The sequence below is a fragment of the Serinus canaria genome, chromosome 2 (genome assembly GCF_022539315.1).
Source record: "Serinus canaria isolate serCan28SL12 chromosome 2, serCan2020, whole genome shotgun sequence".
Taxonomy (NCBI): domain Eukaryota; kingdom Metazoa; phylum Chordata; class Aves; order Passeriformes; family Fringillidae; genus Serinus; species Serinus canaria.
In genome coordinates, this window is record NC_066315.1 from 139,618,661 (window position 1) to 139,635,406 (window position 16,746).

Here is a 16,746-nt window from a genome sequence, read left to right on the forward strand (position 1 = left end):
TGGCCTGATCAATAATGCACTGGGGCTATATTGATTGCATATGTCCAGAAAGGGACAGGGGAGGAATAGATGTGTGAGGACTGTGAGCCTTATGTACCAGCTCTGCTGTAAGGGACAGGGGGACCTACAGCAACCAAGGGCTGTGTGCTCTTTCATCACCACACAGACCTTGGCATGGCACACCCACTGTGGTCCCCTAGCTAATACCATCTTGAAAGTCTAATACTGTGAAATACTTCTCTGCAAAGTGTGCCACTTGGAGCTACATCGTTTTCCCCAGACTCCCTCCCCCCCTTCCCTCAGCTAATACATGTAATTTAATAGCCATGTATTGTTTAAATCCCCATAAACAGCGTGAAATAAAATGGAGAAACAAGGCTGCCTGCAAAGCATCCAGGTCTCCAGAGAGGTGGCAAATTGTATCACCAGTCCCCCTACAGCTGCCAAAGAACCCCATCAGCTCTGTTTGCACCGTCGGTCTAAAGATGCTGTATTCTATATAACAGACAGATAAAGACACATTCTGAAACACATTCTACAGCAGAGATAAATATACAAGCTGTCTTGGTGAATTAGTTACATGTGTAAATAGCTTCCTGAAGAGCAGGCTCAGTTTGACAGTTAAAATCTGATCCAAAATCAGCAGGAGTCACACACAAAAAAGAAAAAAATTAAAATAATCCCCTATTTTGAACCAGGGGCTCTGAACCAGGTCTTTGGTTAATTGGAAATGGATAACACTGGATATGACACCTGCTGGGCAGTCTTTGGTCACTAATCCACTCCAGTTGTCCACAAAGGCTTGCAGCCTTGTCACCCTTCACGCCAGGCTCAGCAGGGAGGTGAGAGATGAATGCCTCAGAAAGTCAAACTACTCACCCCAGCCCTGTTATCTTCTGGATGGGGTCAGGGCAAAGCCACAGGGGAGCACAGGTGAAGTATGCATTGCCACTGGCCATGGCAGCACTTGCCTCCAAATAGGACAAGGAGAGTTTGGTCTCCAGCACTATGGATAAACAGGGAGAGAAAAAAAATATTAAAAAGTCTTAAAAATTCAAAGAATTTCTACTGAAATAGTGCCATAAACTGGTGGGAAAGAATTCTCAAAGAAAGTAACTTTCTTTATGGAAACAAATAGATGATTTCTCAAGTGGATGCCCCTGCCAAGCCCTAACACTGAAGTCCTGTAAAAAGCTCCAGAAAGGGATTTAGCCTGGCTTTTAGTCCAGGACAAATCCCACCAGTTTGCAGCCGAGATACCACTTTTGTTAATACAGAAGTTGGTTTTTATTCCTTCTGCCAAAGCAACCTGGCCTGCCTGGTCCCGCAGTGAGGTCATAACTCGGGGCTGATCACATCACAGCACGTTGCCATGGCAATGCTTGAACTGTCACAAAGGATGTGCGCTGTGATTTCACAGCAGATGGGCTGTGAGGGAGGAAGCCCTCATTTAAATTTTAAAAATTGCTTTAGTAATTAGCAAGAGCAATAGAAAAAAATTAAAAAACATTGAAAAGAGAAGAAAAATCCCCAAACTGTCACTCTCAGCAAAGGTTGTAGCATTCACGTGAAATCTGCAGGCCATCCACAAGAAAGGCCAAGCTGCTGCTCCAAGTTCACTGAGCTTGTCAGGTCACTGATAAATCCAAAAGAGTCTGGAGCCTGCTTGGCTGCAGGAGGCCCAGAGCAGCGCCTCCTGCAGCAGCCCCCCTGGTGCATCAGTGCATATCAAAGCCAGCCACCCTTCACAGGGACCTGACAGGAATGGCAGAGGGCAGGCAGAGGCTGCCAAAGGCTTTATTAAAACACTAACTGCCCGACACAAGTCAGTGCAGTGACAGCCTGACTTCAGAAGTTTTTAGCAAGGAGCAGCCTCTGTTATTTCCATGGTCCTTCTTAATGAAGCACGAAGAGCACACAGATGTGCTTGCATCCTTTCGGGGACAAGGTGGAGTTTTACTCCTCAAAGGCAAGAGTGAAACACCTTGGCTCCCTAAGTTTCACATCCCAGCAGCACTGACCCACAGCAGCCTACACTGGCCTGATCCTGCACCCTGAGCAACTGTCCCAGAACAATAACCCATTCCCACTCTTGCCCTGGCACTTGGGAACTGAGATCAACAGTGAACATTGGAGGCAGAGCAGACGGTGTCAAGCTTTCCAGACAGCCATGGTGGAGCCCTGCTCCCTCCTCCTGTTTCTCCATCCCTGCAGAGGTGACCTTGAGGCAGCAAAGCCTTGGGTCCCCATCCCCATGGCCACCACAGCTCACTGCAGAGACACCAACATCCCCCAGCTCTCCACAGAAGCTCTCTTCCACATGACAGCAGCTCAGCAACCTCAAGGCAAAATTAAATCTCTCTCCCTTCTGCCTGCAGCAGGCAAAGCACGTGGTGCTTCAGAGACCTTGGGCTGAGTCCTCACATTTAATGGGGAGAGCAGACTTCAATGCAGCTTGTTCCTTGTTCATTCAGTGACTAACTGTTGATCTCTGTAAGAATAAGCCAGATGGTTCCCGTGATAAGTGATCAGCTCTCCTGGAGTTTTTGAAACAGAAAAAGACAGATGCCTGCGTGCCTCTTGCCAGGACCCATCTTAAGCTCAGGCAATGAGTGCAAATGCTTAGGGAGGTTGTGTTCAGGGGATTCTCTCCATCCAGGCTTAGCAACTAATCTTCCCCATCAGCCCTTCTTCCAGGAGGGGAGGCATCTTGCCTTCTGACAGCTTCCCCCAGCTTGAGGGCACTACAAATCAAAAGATCAGCCCTTACAAATGGATCAGACCTTGATATTGTTTTCCTTTTCTGTGCATTCATATTAACATCTCATTTTGCAGACAGCACATCTGATCGGTGCTCACTACTTCAGCTTGTATTTGCACACACCGTGACTGAGAGCACTGATAGGAGCGACAAAGCATTCTAGCAAAGGAGAAAGCTTGCTTTGGGAAGCTCTTTTGCTGGGGTGGGGAAAAAACCCCACCAGGCTAAAGAGCTTTGTTTCTCAGCCATTGATGTGCATACCAGTCAAGCGCCACTTCCTGCCCTCAGCACAGAGATCAAGGTCTCCACAAGAGAAGGAAAAACGGTAGCAGTGCTTGTCTGCTGACTTCTTTTTTATTTGTTTTTACCTTAATTTCTCCTTCTGATTGTATAAGAAGCCTGATTCCATTACTGAGCTGGCATTAAAAACAAAGAGCCAGCAAATCGCTATGCCCATGCAGGGTTAGAAGAACGGTTTGGAAAAGAAGAAGGGTGCAAGGTGTAAAATGAACAGTGGAAGCTGAGCTTGGTTCTTGCCAAAACCAGCTCCAAGGCAGTAGCTTGACCCACCAGCCAAGGGCTAGTTCACCTGCCCTGGGAGAAGCAAACACAACCATTCCAAAGCTCACAGCCTACCTGTTTGCTGCTACATCTTGTAGGCAAAACTCTACTTGATCTCACAGAGTTAGGCCAGCATAAAAATGAGAAACATGTAGCCATGGACTCAACAGAAAAGACTTCTTTTATTTGCATGCCTCTGTTGAGGCTCTTAGAGCATGTACATTCCCTTTTAGGATATTTATGCAGCACCTTCAGAGCAAAAGTCAGAGCTGCACCTCCAAGACAGGCAATTAGATCTGTAGTGCTGACTCAGCCTCCAATTTCACAGGAATAAACAGTCAGAAAAAAAACCATTAAACTGAAAAAGACTGAAATGTATGTGACAATACATATGTCAGACACTCATATGCACTCTGTAAGAAAACTACACATCAGCACAGAGTTCATTATGTCTGACCAAGGCATTATTTCACAGACGAGACTGCAACTTCATCTGAGGGCTTTGCGGAGCAGATGTCACTTTAAACCCAGAGAAGGTGCACAGAAGGAACAGAGAGGGCACTAGATTTAAAGCAAGCAAGTACTCTGCCCTCACTTTCCTGGGAAATTGTGCATGCATGTTCACTGTGCTTTGTAATCAGTGTGGCTTTCATTATGCTATTAATTAAAAAGGGAGGCCTTATGCAAAAGAAATTTAAAATTGCAGATTTCCTTTTGCATATTCCGCAAAAGCAATTTCCATTTTGCTATGTTACCCCGCGTCATGTTAATGTTAGGTTTTCATAAATGAACACTGAGACTTTGTAAAAGTATTCCAATTGCATTCATCACTTATACTTTTTTAATTGCATGACTTCCCAAGGAATCGAGGCTTTTGTAATTATAAACTCTCATCTTAAACACCATTCTGCCACCTCTCAGTAAATCTTCGATCATTTCACTTAACTTCAAATAAATTTGACAGAATCAGAGCTAACTGACCAACTACAAGTCTCCTAAAGGACAGCATCCAGGCAGAGATGCCACACAGCCTGTCTGTCCCACTGCTCAAGATTCAGAGGAGGAATTTCATGACCAAGTCAAAAAACATTCCCAAAACCAATCTCTGTGCACTGTATTTTGTGCCTCCGTGTGGGAAATGCCAAGTCAGACACAAGCAGGTATTCTTGGAGTTAGATGACACAGTGTGAGCAGCTTCTCTCACAGGAACACTGAACACACACCTGCTCAAATAGCTGTCCTTAGCTTATTGATATAGGATAGTAATAACAACTGCTCCAATTTTAAACCCACATCCTCTTCATCTTAAATACAGTGAATGATGCCTCATCTTAAATGACCTTCCAGATCCTAATCTTTGTGACACCATCCACGTTTCTGGGGAAGGTGGCTAAGCCTCACTGCGGGCCTTACTTGGTGCAGGGATCTCTTTGGCCACAGGTTAAAATTACCTTTGTTACAACCCGGGCTTAAGGTCTGAATTCCCACACCTGGCTCCCACGACAGCCCTTTTTTGCACTTGAAAGGCAGCGTTAGCTGCCATATCACCTAATCAGTCAAAGAGACTTCTGCATTTGTAAATGCTGGAAAAGCTAAACAGGCCTTAAAGTACGTGTCAATTAGGACAACAGCAAGCAAATGATTTTTCACCTGCTTTTCCACTGATCTACCCTTTCAAGAACATTTTATCCTCAGAAGTATAGTAGTCTTACTAAAACACTTAGGCTTGTCTCTTTTCTAGATCATAGAAAAGGAATTTAAGACAGTAAAAAAACTGTGTACCCTGGAGGAAAATCTTTGTGCCCTAAAGTAACTTTTTTTTTTGCATCCGAGTATTCAAAAATCAGAAACCAACACCACCGTTTTCAGGGGTGGACAGCTACAACAGCTACTGAAGAGTTAAACACAATATATTCAGAAATATTTAAAAGAGAAAGAAATTTCCATTAAAAATATCAAAACCACCAACAGCTTTCGGGACAAACACCAGAGTTTGATGAACATCACCAAGCTTTAAGGGGCATCTGCCGTGCCCCCAACAAGTGCAGAGAGCATGCCCAAGCTTGTCCCTGCCTAACAGCCTCCATCTGGAAAGAGAAGCTAGCAGGAATCTCGGGGCTGGTGGCAGCAAGGAAGGAATCCATCCTGTTATCAAATACTTACAGAGAGAGACTATACTCAGTCAGGCAGTCAAAAACACGCCTACTCAGATAAGGGTATCCCTGCAAAGAAATCTCTTGACACTGCTTTGACATATTTACGTTCTTCTGCGATTATTCAGTTGCAATAACTTAGAGCTCCTCGTCTGACATTCGAACACGAGCCAGTCCCCAGTCCCAGCCCTAGACGGGGAAGGGAAACAAAACCATGCCCAGCGAAGTCACTCAGCTGGGCTAAGGACTGCAGCCTGGCCGACCTGCTGGTGACATGGGGCAGGGTGAGAGACGAAGCAAGCCGAGATTTAAAGCCTGTAGAGCACAAAGAATAGAATTAAAAGATTAATCTAATGCGATCTAATCAAAGATACCACGTCTAGATAGCACATCCCTGAAGTTACAGTGAGATTATGCTACTCTTAAGTCTTATTAGCCAGGACTTGTTGGAAGATCTGCTATCTAGTAGCAAGATACAATCGGTAAATTATTTCTTTTAATTAATTCATTGAAGTAAAGAGAAAATAGCCTGGGTCCTATCTGTCTGCATCTCTGGAAGAAGGGGAAAGAGTTCAACGGCAGTTTTAAACTGGGGAAAGGATTCCTGCGTTGCAGCAAAGGAGCAGAGATTGCGGTAGCATCCCTTGGAAATGCACACCACCTTCTTCAAAGCAACACAAAAAAACCCACACCGCCTGAAGCCCACCCAAAAGACTGTGGCTTGGAAAACCTGTATCTCAAGCCGAAGATGAAGAAGTGCCTCCCACCTCCCCAGGTAACCTGCCCCGCTTCCGAGGGGCAGTCCCACGGCAATGGCACAGCCTCATCCAGACCCTGGGAATGCCGTCGCCGTGCCCACAGCGCGGGTCAGCCCCCGCCGTCTCTCCGGCAGGGACGCGATGCAGAGATGCTGGTCCCGTCCCCACGTCCTAGAACGAGGGTCCAGCTGCTGCCATCCCCCACGGGGAGCTCCAGCCCACGGGATATTGGTCCGAGGCTCCTCATTCCCAGCCCCTCTACCCAGGGTCCATATCCCCCTCGGCGTCGCCACCGCTCAAACCGCCTGGGGCCGGGGCGGGGAGGAGGGTCCCCCGCTGTGACCCCGGCTCCACCTGGACGATCGGGAGGGTCCGCGTGCTTCCGTCCGTGGAGCGGGAAGGGGAGCGCGGCGGGGACCGGCGATGCCACCGTCCGGGCCGGGCACGGGCCGGTGGTGTCACCGCAGGGACAGCGGAGCGCCTGGCGGAGCCCACGCTCGGGGCAAGGGGTGCGTGGAAGGCTGGTGGGGCTGAGCCGCGGGAGGCGCGGCCGGGCCGGGCGGGCGATGGGGGGGGCGCGGCCCCGCGCGCAACTTTCCGCCGCGCCGAGGGACCCCGGCGGCCGCGCCGGCGGTGGTATCGTATGCAAATACGCAGGCTGACGTCAGAGATCATGTGGGGTTTGGCGTAGATCCCCGCCGATCGAGGGCTCTTTTTTTTTTTTTTCTTTTTTTTTTCCTTTTTTTTTTTTTTTCTCCCTTTTTTTTTCTTTTTTTCCGCGGCGGGGCAGGGCCGGTGCGTGCGCGCGTGGCGGGGCGCGCGTGTTCCCCGCGGGCCGGCGCGGCGGGGGCGGGGGGCGCGGGGTCCCGCGGCCGCGGGCGGCGCACGGAGCGGAGCGGCGCGGAGCAGAGCCCCGGGGCCGCTCCGCCCGGGACAGTCGGTGCCGCCGCCCTGGGCGCAGGTAGGAAACTTCCCAGGCGGGGCCCCCTCCCCCGGTGCGCGGCGCTCCCCAGCCGCCCCCTCCCTGCGCACGGACGCTCCCGCCGCGACCGCTCGCACCCAACTTTTCCTTCTGCAAGAAACTGTCCGGTTCCCTGGACTTCGGCGGGGGCCGGGAGGTGGGGGGAGGGCGGGGGAGACCGCCGGGGGTGGGAGCCGGGAGGGTTGTTCGGTATGGGCTCTTAATTATTTTAGCTACATATTTCATTTTTGGCCGTGCAGCCTCCCTCTCCTCGCCCCTTTTCCCCTCTCCGCTGTCTCCCGATCGCAAGTTTGGGCGAAGGGGGAAAAACAGGAGTGGGGGGGAAACATGTCTACGTTTGTCTATGTCGACATCAGCAACACAAAATATGGCGTCCGCTTTCGACAGGGCGTTACGTAGAGGCGAGCAGGGGATTTTGTCAGCGCGGTCCCTGACGAGGAGCCGCGGGCTCCCGGGCCGGGGGGGCAGAGCCGCCCCGGGGCGCGGGAGGGGCCCGGCGCCGCCGCCGCGCGTGGCTCCGCGCCCGCGGCCGCACTTGGCAGCGGTTTCTTCTGGTTTAATTTTTGATGTTTTTTCCTTCCTCCTGCCCTCCGTCCCCTCTTTGGCAGCCCCCCTCCCACCCGTGACGCCGTGGTCGTGGCGCGGGTCTCGCTGCCGGTAACTGCGAGGAGCGGCGAGGCGGAGCGGCGGCACCGAGCCGGGACCGCGGCGGGGCAGAGCCGGGCGCCCCGCTCCATCCCTCCTCCACCCCCGGCGAAAGGCTCTGCCTTCCCGTGGCATTTTATTTTCTCCGGAATGGGGATATTTGGGGAAATTCAGGCTTTGGCACGTTTTATCCACTTCTTTTTTTCGTTTTTTAGCGAGAGGTGACTTTCCCGTTTGTTTTAGCCGGTTTCCAAAGACATCACAGAACCGTCTTTTTTTTTTTTCCCCTTCTCTGTCTCCCTCTGCGATGAAGGCGACAGGGAAGGATACTGGTTCTCCCTCCCCCTTTTTGCCAGGACTATAATTTGGAAATGATACAGGGAGGAAGTACCTGTCTGACTTTGGGGGATCTGTATACCCAGCTCTTTCCTGAGCACTTTGGTTAGTTCAGAGCCTGGGAATCCCTCCTGAGGGAGACGGCCGGGGAGGCGGGGCATGGCTCTGATTTCCTCACCCTTGGCTGCGCCTCTCCGCTGGCGGCTCCCCATCCTTTCTTGGGGCAGGTGCTCCTTGGAAACCCTGTGAACTTGCGAGCGTCCTGCCGCGCAGGGGAACGCAGCAAAAGTTTTGGATTGGAAGGTGGAGAGCACAAGGGGAGAAAACATCCGCAGAAGTAGGAATGGGAGGGAAGAGTAGGACTCCTGGCTGGCTGGGAAGGGGACCTGGTGATCAGGATTGCTGGGCATCAGCCGCTCCTGCCTGCTGGATCCCGCAGCAGCAGCGCGGGGAGCAGCGGCGACAGTGCCAGAGTGTGCATTGCCTTGAGAAGCTGCGCGTCTGGCAGCACAGGGTCACAGCACAAGGCTGGCAGTGAGGAGCCTTTTATTTTTAAACTCCAGATGAAACTTTGTGCGCGGCTTTTCCCCCCTGGCCGCGGCTGGGTCGGGGAGGCACAGATGTAACCAGAGGAGGTCTGATGTCTCTAGCAGAAACCTCATTCATGCAGCCTTACTGGGAAATGGCATGTGTATCAGGAGTGGTGTGTGCTGCCGTGGTTTTATTGGACCAGTAGATGAGCAATATTATTGTTTAAGAGATATCTGTGACCAGAGTGCTTTGCCAGGGTAATGCATTTCTGTAGCAGTGAAGACTTTCTAATGTAGATGTGGCTTCAGTATGTTGTATGAACTCAGCAGCTCTTTGAAACAGAATTGCAGGTTGATTTCTGGATCAGGAAAAGCAAGGTATCGGCCAGCAATTGGGTAGAATATAAATGCTAAGAATTGGTTGGTCCTTATTTTGCTTTGCCCCCATACATATTTGTGTTTATCCCCTCAGGCTTCTATAGAAAGCAATGGCCAAGAGCTGTCCCATGTTTGTCCTCTCTTTTTGTATCCGTGATAAACTCAGTGCCAAAAAGCAGGGATAGGTGTTTCTAGCTCAGTCATCAGCCCAAAGACCTTGTGATTGCTCACCTTTATAAAATGACGTTTTTCCTGCCTGTCCACCCCAAGAGTTCAGCTGTCAGTTTTGTCACACAGGACATTTCCTGCTGTCAGTGTTTGAAAGTAGCACACACCTTCCAATCACTTTCTCTCAAAATTCCACTCGTTTTTTTCCTCTTTAGTTACAATCAGCAATTTCTAGTCAATATCTGTAAAATGAATAATCCATTTCATATGAAACAGCCCAAGTTTGTAGTGGTTTTTCTTGTGGGGAGGGGAAAGTTTTGTTGTGTTTTTATTAAAAGTCCAAAAAAGCCAACATTAAATAGAGTATAGTTACTGGCTTCTTTTTTGCATTTTCTAACCAGTTTCAAACTGCTCCAGGCTGGAATGAGAACACAGCAGGTTTTGCTGATCCTTGTAAAAGACAAAGATTTTAATGCCAGACGTGACATCACTGTATTTGCATGTGTGACATCTTCAGGTTTTATTTCTTTTTGTTTTGCCCTAACTTGGATGGTTCTCAGAAATGCTATTTGGAGTGTCTTCTGGTTGGGATGTTTTGATCCATGTCTAAATTATTTTTCTTTGTCCACTTAAGGAATGGAAACATCCACAGAAAATAAATAGAAAAAGTATTTTAATTAGAATTTGTTCAGAAACATGCAGTGTCACAGGTGAATTCCCTGAGATTTCAGAATGCCTGTCAGGTAAAGCTGCATTTACGTTTCACATGGAGTGTAATTGTAGTTTGACTTTCTTTCAGGTGTGAGGGTAATTCAGCAAGTGTGTTCTTTCCCTAAAGGTTACTGGACATCTACATGATACTATTTGTTCATAGTGAAAGTAAGTAATAAACAAAAGTTGGCACTAAAATAATCTAGAAAGGCTTTAACTTAAAGCCATTATGAATATTGCTGGTCTTCTGTCAGGGTGTATTTACATCTGTCACATCAGCTAGAACTAATATTTGCGGTTATTTTATTTTATCAACCCTGCAAAAATAGATCTGAAGTTTACGAGCTGTAATGATACAGTTCAGTCCCAGGGTAGCAGTAAGTTGGGTTTTTTTTCTGAAAAGCTGAAAGAGCTGTTGATTTCCAGAATGATTCAAATACTTTTCATATGGGGTAATATTTGAGAGTTTGGTTTGTGAAGGTGTAGCAAAATGGAAATAAAATAAGTTGGGTGCTTGGAAGTTGAAGGGAACAGTGTTCAGTTGCAGCCTTGCCTTCCAGAGACAGTTCAGAAATCACCAAGCCAGCCCTCTCCCCAAAGCCTTTGCAAGGCAGAGGGATTGTTTGGTTGGTTGTTTTGGTTTTAAAAATTAGCACTTGGGGTTGCTGTAAAAATGTTGTGAGTTTGAAAATAAGGCAGTGTATTTGGCAAGCTCTTTTCAGGACCATGGGACCCCAAACCAGTTCCTGCAGTGCAAACTGAATTTCCATAAGCTGAGTTTATGTAGAATGACCAGTATTGTGAGTCTGCTGCTGAAACTGAGGGAGAGGTGTGAAATGATTTTGTGTATTTAGCACTGCAGAAGGCTCAGATGTCTTGGTTTTGTTATTGAGCAGAGAGAGAACGACACAGGCAAGGAGGGAAGGTTTAGGTGTTGGCAGCTCGGAGGGGACTTCAAAAAAGTCATCCTGGGAGATTCTGATAGCTGAGGAGGTGGAATATGGTGCAGCATCTCTTTGAATTCATGGATGAGACTGCACGTGGCCTGCAGTGGGCAGTGCCCCGAGTGGGGCCCCGGTGGGAAGGCTCATGTCAGTGTTGGGCAGAGAGGAGCATTTGCCATCTGCAGGGGAGACAGGGGAGGAAGGGTTGGGAAGCAAATGGGGAAGAATGTGGTCTGGAACACCTGCACGGTTAGAAATCACACATCAGGAGTGGAGGGGGTGAGCTTGCAGTGAGTTTTGACAACCTTTTGCAAATTGACTGGGGGCAAGGGCACATGCTGGGTGCTGAAAGCAGGGCAGGGGCAGGGAATTCAGCTTTGCTCTGAGAACAAGCCTCCCCAGCACCAGCTGCAGTTTGTGTCCTCTCCATGCTCTTGTTCAGCAGGGACCTGATCTAACGAACTGGAGCCTGCTCACCACTTGCTTGCCTCTCAAACTATTACAGCCTTATTGGGAGGAATGTGCGGATCTCCACAACTCCCACCCACACAGACTACAGGGTAAACAGTACCATGGTCCAGGCTCAGCCTTGGATGCAGTTTCCATCTGCATAGTCCAAAAGCTCTGAAGTCCTGTAGGCCTCTGCCTCGTGCTGCCTTTGTCTGGGATTGCCCAGCCTGAGGGTTGAAAGGGATCTTTAAATTGTTTCCTGATGTCCAACCTAAACCTACACTCTTTCAGTTTAAAACCATTGTTCCTTGTCCTATCTCTACAGGCTTTGGTACAAAGTTTATTAGAGACTGTGTATGTTTAATATCTCATTAGGCAGGCTACCAGGTGCTTTGGTCTGGTCAGCATCCCACAAGCACATCAAGGACTTTCTCCTTGGGTGAATGTGCTGATAGTGGGTGTATCTTCCCAGCCCTGTCTCAGTAGGTGACGTTGGCAATAATGCCCCTTTGCTGGTGTAGCAGCCCTTTCACTCCTGGGTTTGCAAGCACAGCTGCTTCAGTGGCATGTCCTGCCCTGGGCTGGTACAACACATGGCAAGTGTTGGTACAGACCTGATGAGAGATGTGCCCATGCAGACATGCCTGCTGTCATGGGCTTGTTCAGCTCTTGGTGTCTGCACATCCACCCTCTGCTCTGGGAAACCCTTCTTACTGCTGGAGTGAAGCCCCAATAAAGTGCAGCCCCTCCTGCAGGTGCAGGCAGTGCAGGGATCACAGGGATGGGCACATCCTGGCAAGTGCAAATAGCTCTGGGCAAGTCACAGAGTTTCTCCTCAAGAGCAGTATTACCTGCCCACCGTGGCTTTCAGTTCACTTGGTAAACTCTTCCCCAGCCTGAAATTCATCTTTTTACCTGGAAAAATGTTAAAATGTTCCAAGATGAAAAGCAAAGCTACTTGCCCTGTGTTACTCCACTTAGAAAACTCGCAGCTTCGGCTTTGCAGAGAAACAGCCCTCTGCTTCTCTCCCTCCTTTTATTAAGTGACATGTAGAGATATAAATCTTTAGTGTTAGCTTTTAATCTGTAGCATTTTGATGCTGTGATTTGCAGTGTGGTCTCAGTTGGCACTGGTGGAGGGGACGATTAATTTCATGTGAGCAGTGGGTTGGGTAGGATGGGAACGTCTCACACTGCTTTTCATTTATTTATTGAGCATATGAGAGGCCTGAAATCTTGGATTTTCCTTCTCCCCCCCCCCCCCCATTCATCCTGTCCTGACCTTATTTCCCCTCTTAAATACAAATTTTTTTTTTAAACTTGCAACCTCAAATTACCTGTTTATTTTGGCTTCTCTTTTTGTAGTTGATTGTATGTTGTTCCCACAATTTTTAACAAGGGTTAAAACTGCGTATTTCATTCACTGGAGCTTAAACAAAACAAAAATCCTCCACCAACAAACAAATAGAGATTTTCTTGCTTCTTTTGAATCAGTGACCATAACTAAGGAAGGCTCGGATTCAGTGTTACTTAACCTCTTGTCCAGTTTGATGGAGGAAGTGGAGGAAGAAAAGTCCTGTGAGCAAAACTGTATAGGGAACAATTTGGTTCCTTTCTTTTTAAGCAGAATCTTGTTATTTGTGGTTTGTTTGGTTTGTTTGTTTTTTTTGTTTTTTTTTAATACCACCCAAAAAAGCAGGTTCTGAGCTGCTGCTGAAGGCACTGTCAGAGAGATTTAATAAAATACCAGTATGTCTCAAGGTCTCTGTATCCCTCCTGCTGCCTTTCTTGTGTGTGTTCACTCTTCTCACTCTAAGTTTTTGACATTTATTTTTTACATTTCTCAACTTAATTTCATGCTTATTAGTTTCAGTTACTTTATGTTGCACTTCACTCAGATAGCAGAAGTGGGAAAATACTTGTTGTTTTTCTTAAATCCTACCAGCAAGACAAAAATCCAAGAGGATACCAGTTGGAAGCAGTTAAGTTTTGTAGGGTTTCAAAGTGTGCCAGGGGGGTGGCCTGGGAATTGGTGCAGGGAGGTTTTTGCCTCCTCTCATGCCAGTGAAAGCCAGTATGAAGCAGACAGCAGCAGCATCTCCAGGCTTTGCTGCTGGGCTGGCAGAGCACTGCTGATTCACTTTCACACAAAATGAAGGAAAGTTCTGATGGTTCTGGCCTCAAGTGTTTCTGGGGATATTCCTTCCCCTCCCCTCCTCCTACCACCCACCTCAAAAGCAAATATGTCTTGTTGTGGGATTTTTTTTCAGCATCCTCTTGAGCACAAACTGTCAGGCACCACAGGGAGCTTTTCCTTGTCTTTTGTCTCTCCAGAAACTGATTTATTTAAATGATATGCTGGGAGCACACTGCTGTTAAAGGCTTTGGTGCTTGTTGTCTTCCAGGCTTTGGTACAGCTTTCTTAAAAATTGTGGAAGATGGGGCTATCCCAAAGAATCCTAGTTTCCCCTGAAGCTGTTTTTTCCTGCATTTTTCCAAAGAGATTCCCCTTCCTGGTGTTCTGTGAAGAGTGTTGTTCATTTCCATGTGATTGAAAGGCGAGGAAGTTGTTTGAGTGCTCAGCTCCCTCCCAGGGAGAGCACTTGGCTGCCTGGCTGGGAGTCCACATGACTGTCACTGCTCCCACCCATGGGACCAGAACACCAGTGCTCTCCTTTTGCTCAGCCAGAGGTAGTTCCAGAGTCCTTTATCACTCATGCATTTACTGTCTGGCATCCCCACATCCTCTCTTGCAGCCTCTCACCATTGTGATGCTGATTTTCATTACTATCAAGGGATATTCAGTACCAGGAGTCGTGACCTTGCTGTTGCAGATTTTTGGGATCTGTTTCTCATGTCTCAGGGCTTTGCATCCTTTTTTTTTTTTTTTTTTTTTTCCCTTGTACCTGGGCTTTAATATAAGGCACAGGTCCTTCCAACCTGTGCTCAGTTAAAGTATCTTGCCAGGAAGCTACCAGCTCCACTATGGGACCTTTTTTTGAGGGCTAGGTTTAGTTTTCTTTGAGAAACCAGCTGAAAAAGCCAGCTGATGATGCTGAAAATCTTCACATGGGGTTTTCCAACCAGAGAAGGTGCCAGGGGTTGCTGCATGGAAGAGTTGGCAGATGCATTGTGCCCATGCCAGGCTGCCAAGGACAGGGGCTGGTGGCCACTGAGGACCTGCAGGATTTTGCCCAACTACAGCAGGTAGGAAGCTTCCAGGTGTAAATGGAGATGAATAAATTCAGAGTATAAATGGTGATGAATAAATTCAGAGTAAAGTGCTGCCTAAAGAAGCCTCTACTTCTCTCTGCCTGTGCGGGATTCTTCAGCATGAGAGAGGAGTTGGCTCTACATGTGTTTTAAAACAATTGGAGTGACAAGAAAGGATGATGTGTTTGGAGTGAACTGTTTTCTTTACTACTTTTAAATTGGCATCTCTTGAGAGCATCCTCATAATTTCACTATTGCTAAAATAGTTTTCACAGGATATCCCTCCTCTGTGTATCTGTTGGCATCTTGTCTGTGTGCCTTGGTGATGTCAAGGGGGTGATGAGGTTTGGGAAATACTGCTCAAGGCAAACACAAGTTTCAAGATCCACGCTTAATCAGATAAAGGAAAAAAAAATCTTAGCTCTCTGAAGGATTTTGCTTTCAACCATAAATACACTTGAGTGCCTCAGATTCTGTTTGTTTGTCCTGTTATCCTGGATCTTAGCCTTATCAACCTTATTTTTATGTGTTTACCCTCTGATGGTCGAGGAGAGTGTGCGAACACTCGGTACATGTCCAAGTCAAGAGAGGAGTGTCACAATACAGTATTTATGCTGAAAAGAGCTTGTACATAGGAATGATCTTAGCTCCAGCCCCATCTCTTCTCCAGCAGCATATCAGAGCACTGAGGTGGTGGATTTAATCTCCTAAAACCTGAACTGCTTTTTCCTTGCTCTTTTCTTGCCTCTTGGTGGGCAGTGAATGGTCTTGTTCTCACCACAAAGTGCTCAAGGGTGAGTGCTTTCAACCTCATGGTCTCTGCCCTAGGGTGCAAGGGGTGAGCAGGCACCAGACACCCTTTGCCAGCTGGCTCCAATTCTGTGCTGAGCCCTCTGCCACTCTCCCACAAAAATTCCAAGGGGCTTAAATATAAGATTCTTCTAAATTAAAAAAAAATGTACACAAATCCCTGTCTGTGCCCTGTGCTCAGTTCAGGAGGAAGATCATTGTTGAACACATGGTTTGCATTTTTAAATTCTTTGTGGTATCCTCTTCCTTCACCTCTTCCCCTGCCAGTCTGTTTCCACCCTGACATTTTTTTGGAGGGCTCCATTCGCATCCCAGCAAGGAGATTGCTGTGGCAAGGTGCTCACAGGACAAGGAGAGCACCTTTCCATCTGTGGGCTGTTGAGATGCTTGATGGAGACAGGGATCTGCTTTGAACCGTGCTATTGAATGGGAAAAGTGTAGGAGGTATTTTGCAAGGAGATTCTGGGTATTTAACACGAGCTGCATCCCAAAATTGGTGGTGGTGTAAATGCTATGCAGTACTGTGTGGCATAGGATTTGTGGCTGTTTGCAGGCTGCTTTACTTACAGATGGTAGCAGACAGCAACAGGGATGAGAATTATCACCTGGGCTCTGCCACGCTTTTAGCTTTGAGATATGTTGTATGGAGTGGTGTGAGTTGAGGCTTGATGCATTTGGAATGGTGTATTTGCACAGGAAACCTGAATTCATACCTGAGTTTCCTCTCTGTATTGATTTCTGCAGCCAAGGTAGGAATTTGATTGCATTTTTCAGTTATCTGCCTTGCACTCCAGGCATCCTTTCCTATTTGCCTCTCACTGGCACAAGCAGTAGGACCATTTACATGTTTTCATCTCACATGCTTTAGTTATTTTATTTTTTTTAAATCTGCCTGTATTTTGTTCATCCCTGTGTAAGTAGGGGTTTTATTTGTTCCTTCTCTCTTGCCCTGATCCTTTTACTGAGTCTCAGGGTGGAGGCTGCTGCTGTGTGTGGCAAGGTCACTGCTTGGCTTGTGTATCTGGGCCCTGCTGCAGCATCTCCCGGATGAGTTCCCTGCTGAGCTTCTGGCACAGCTTGGCTGAGACACCCTTCCCCTGCTCAAATTCATGGTGGCTGGTCTGCACAGTGGAAAAGGACTGTGATTTGCAACCCTTTAGTATTGGTCTTTGCAGCTGACAGATACTCATTTTGGAACCTTCTTCAGCTGTGGCCGCCTGGCTTGTTTGGGGTTGCAGCTTGATAAATTTTTGGCTAGTGCATGAATGGCCCATGTCCCTTTGCTGTCTTGTAAAATCAGTAAAAAAAATAAGTAAAAAATAAGTTCTCAAAGGGCTGGAAACAAA

The 16,746-nt window shown here is 47.7% G+C and overlaps 1 long non-coding RNA gene across 4 annotated transcripts in view; it reads right to left on the reverse strand.

The window, feature by feature from the left end:
• The window catches only part of LOC115484850 (uncharacterized), a 28,567-nt gene extending 21,850 nt beyond the window's left edge, over positions 1–6,717 (reverse strand). Inside the window, exons 1-2 of one of the 4 annotated variants that reach the window (XR_007776934.1) lie at positions 6,243–6,530; positions 880–1,006 (exon numbers count right to left, since the gene is read on the reverse strand). This is a non-coding gene — a long non-coding RNA (uncharacterized LOC115484850). Of the gene's footprint in view, positions 1–879; positions 1,007–5,485; positions 6,531–6,587 lie in introns of those variants that run through there. The other 3 variants (XR_007776933.1, XR_007776931.1, XR_007776932.1) reach the window with 3 other exon arrangements.
• Positions 6,718–16,746: the final 10,029 nt, after the last annotated feature.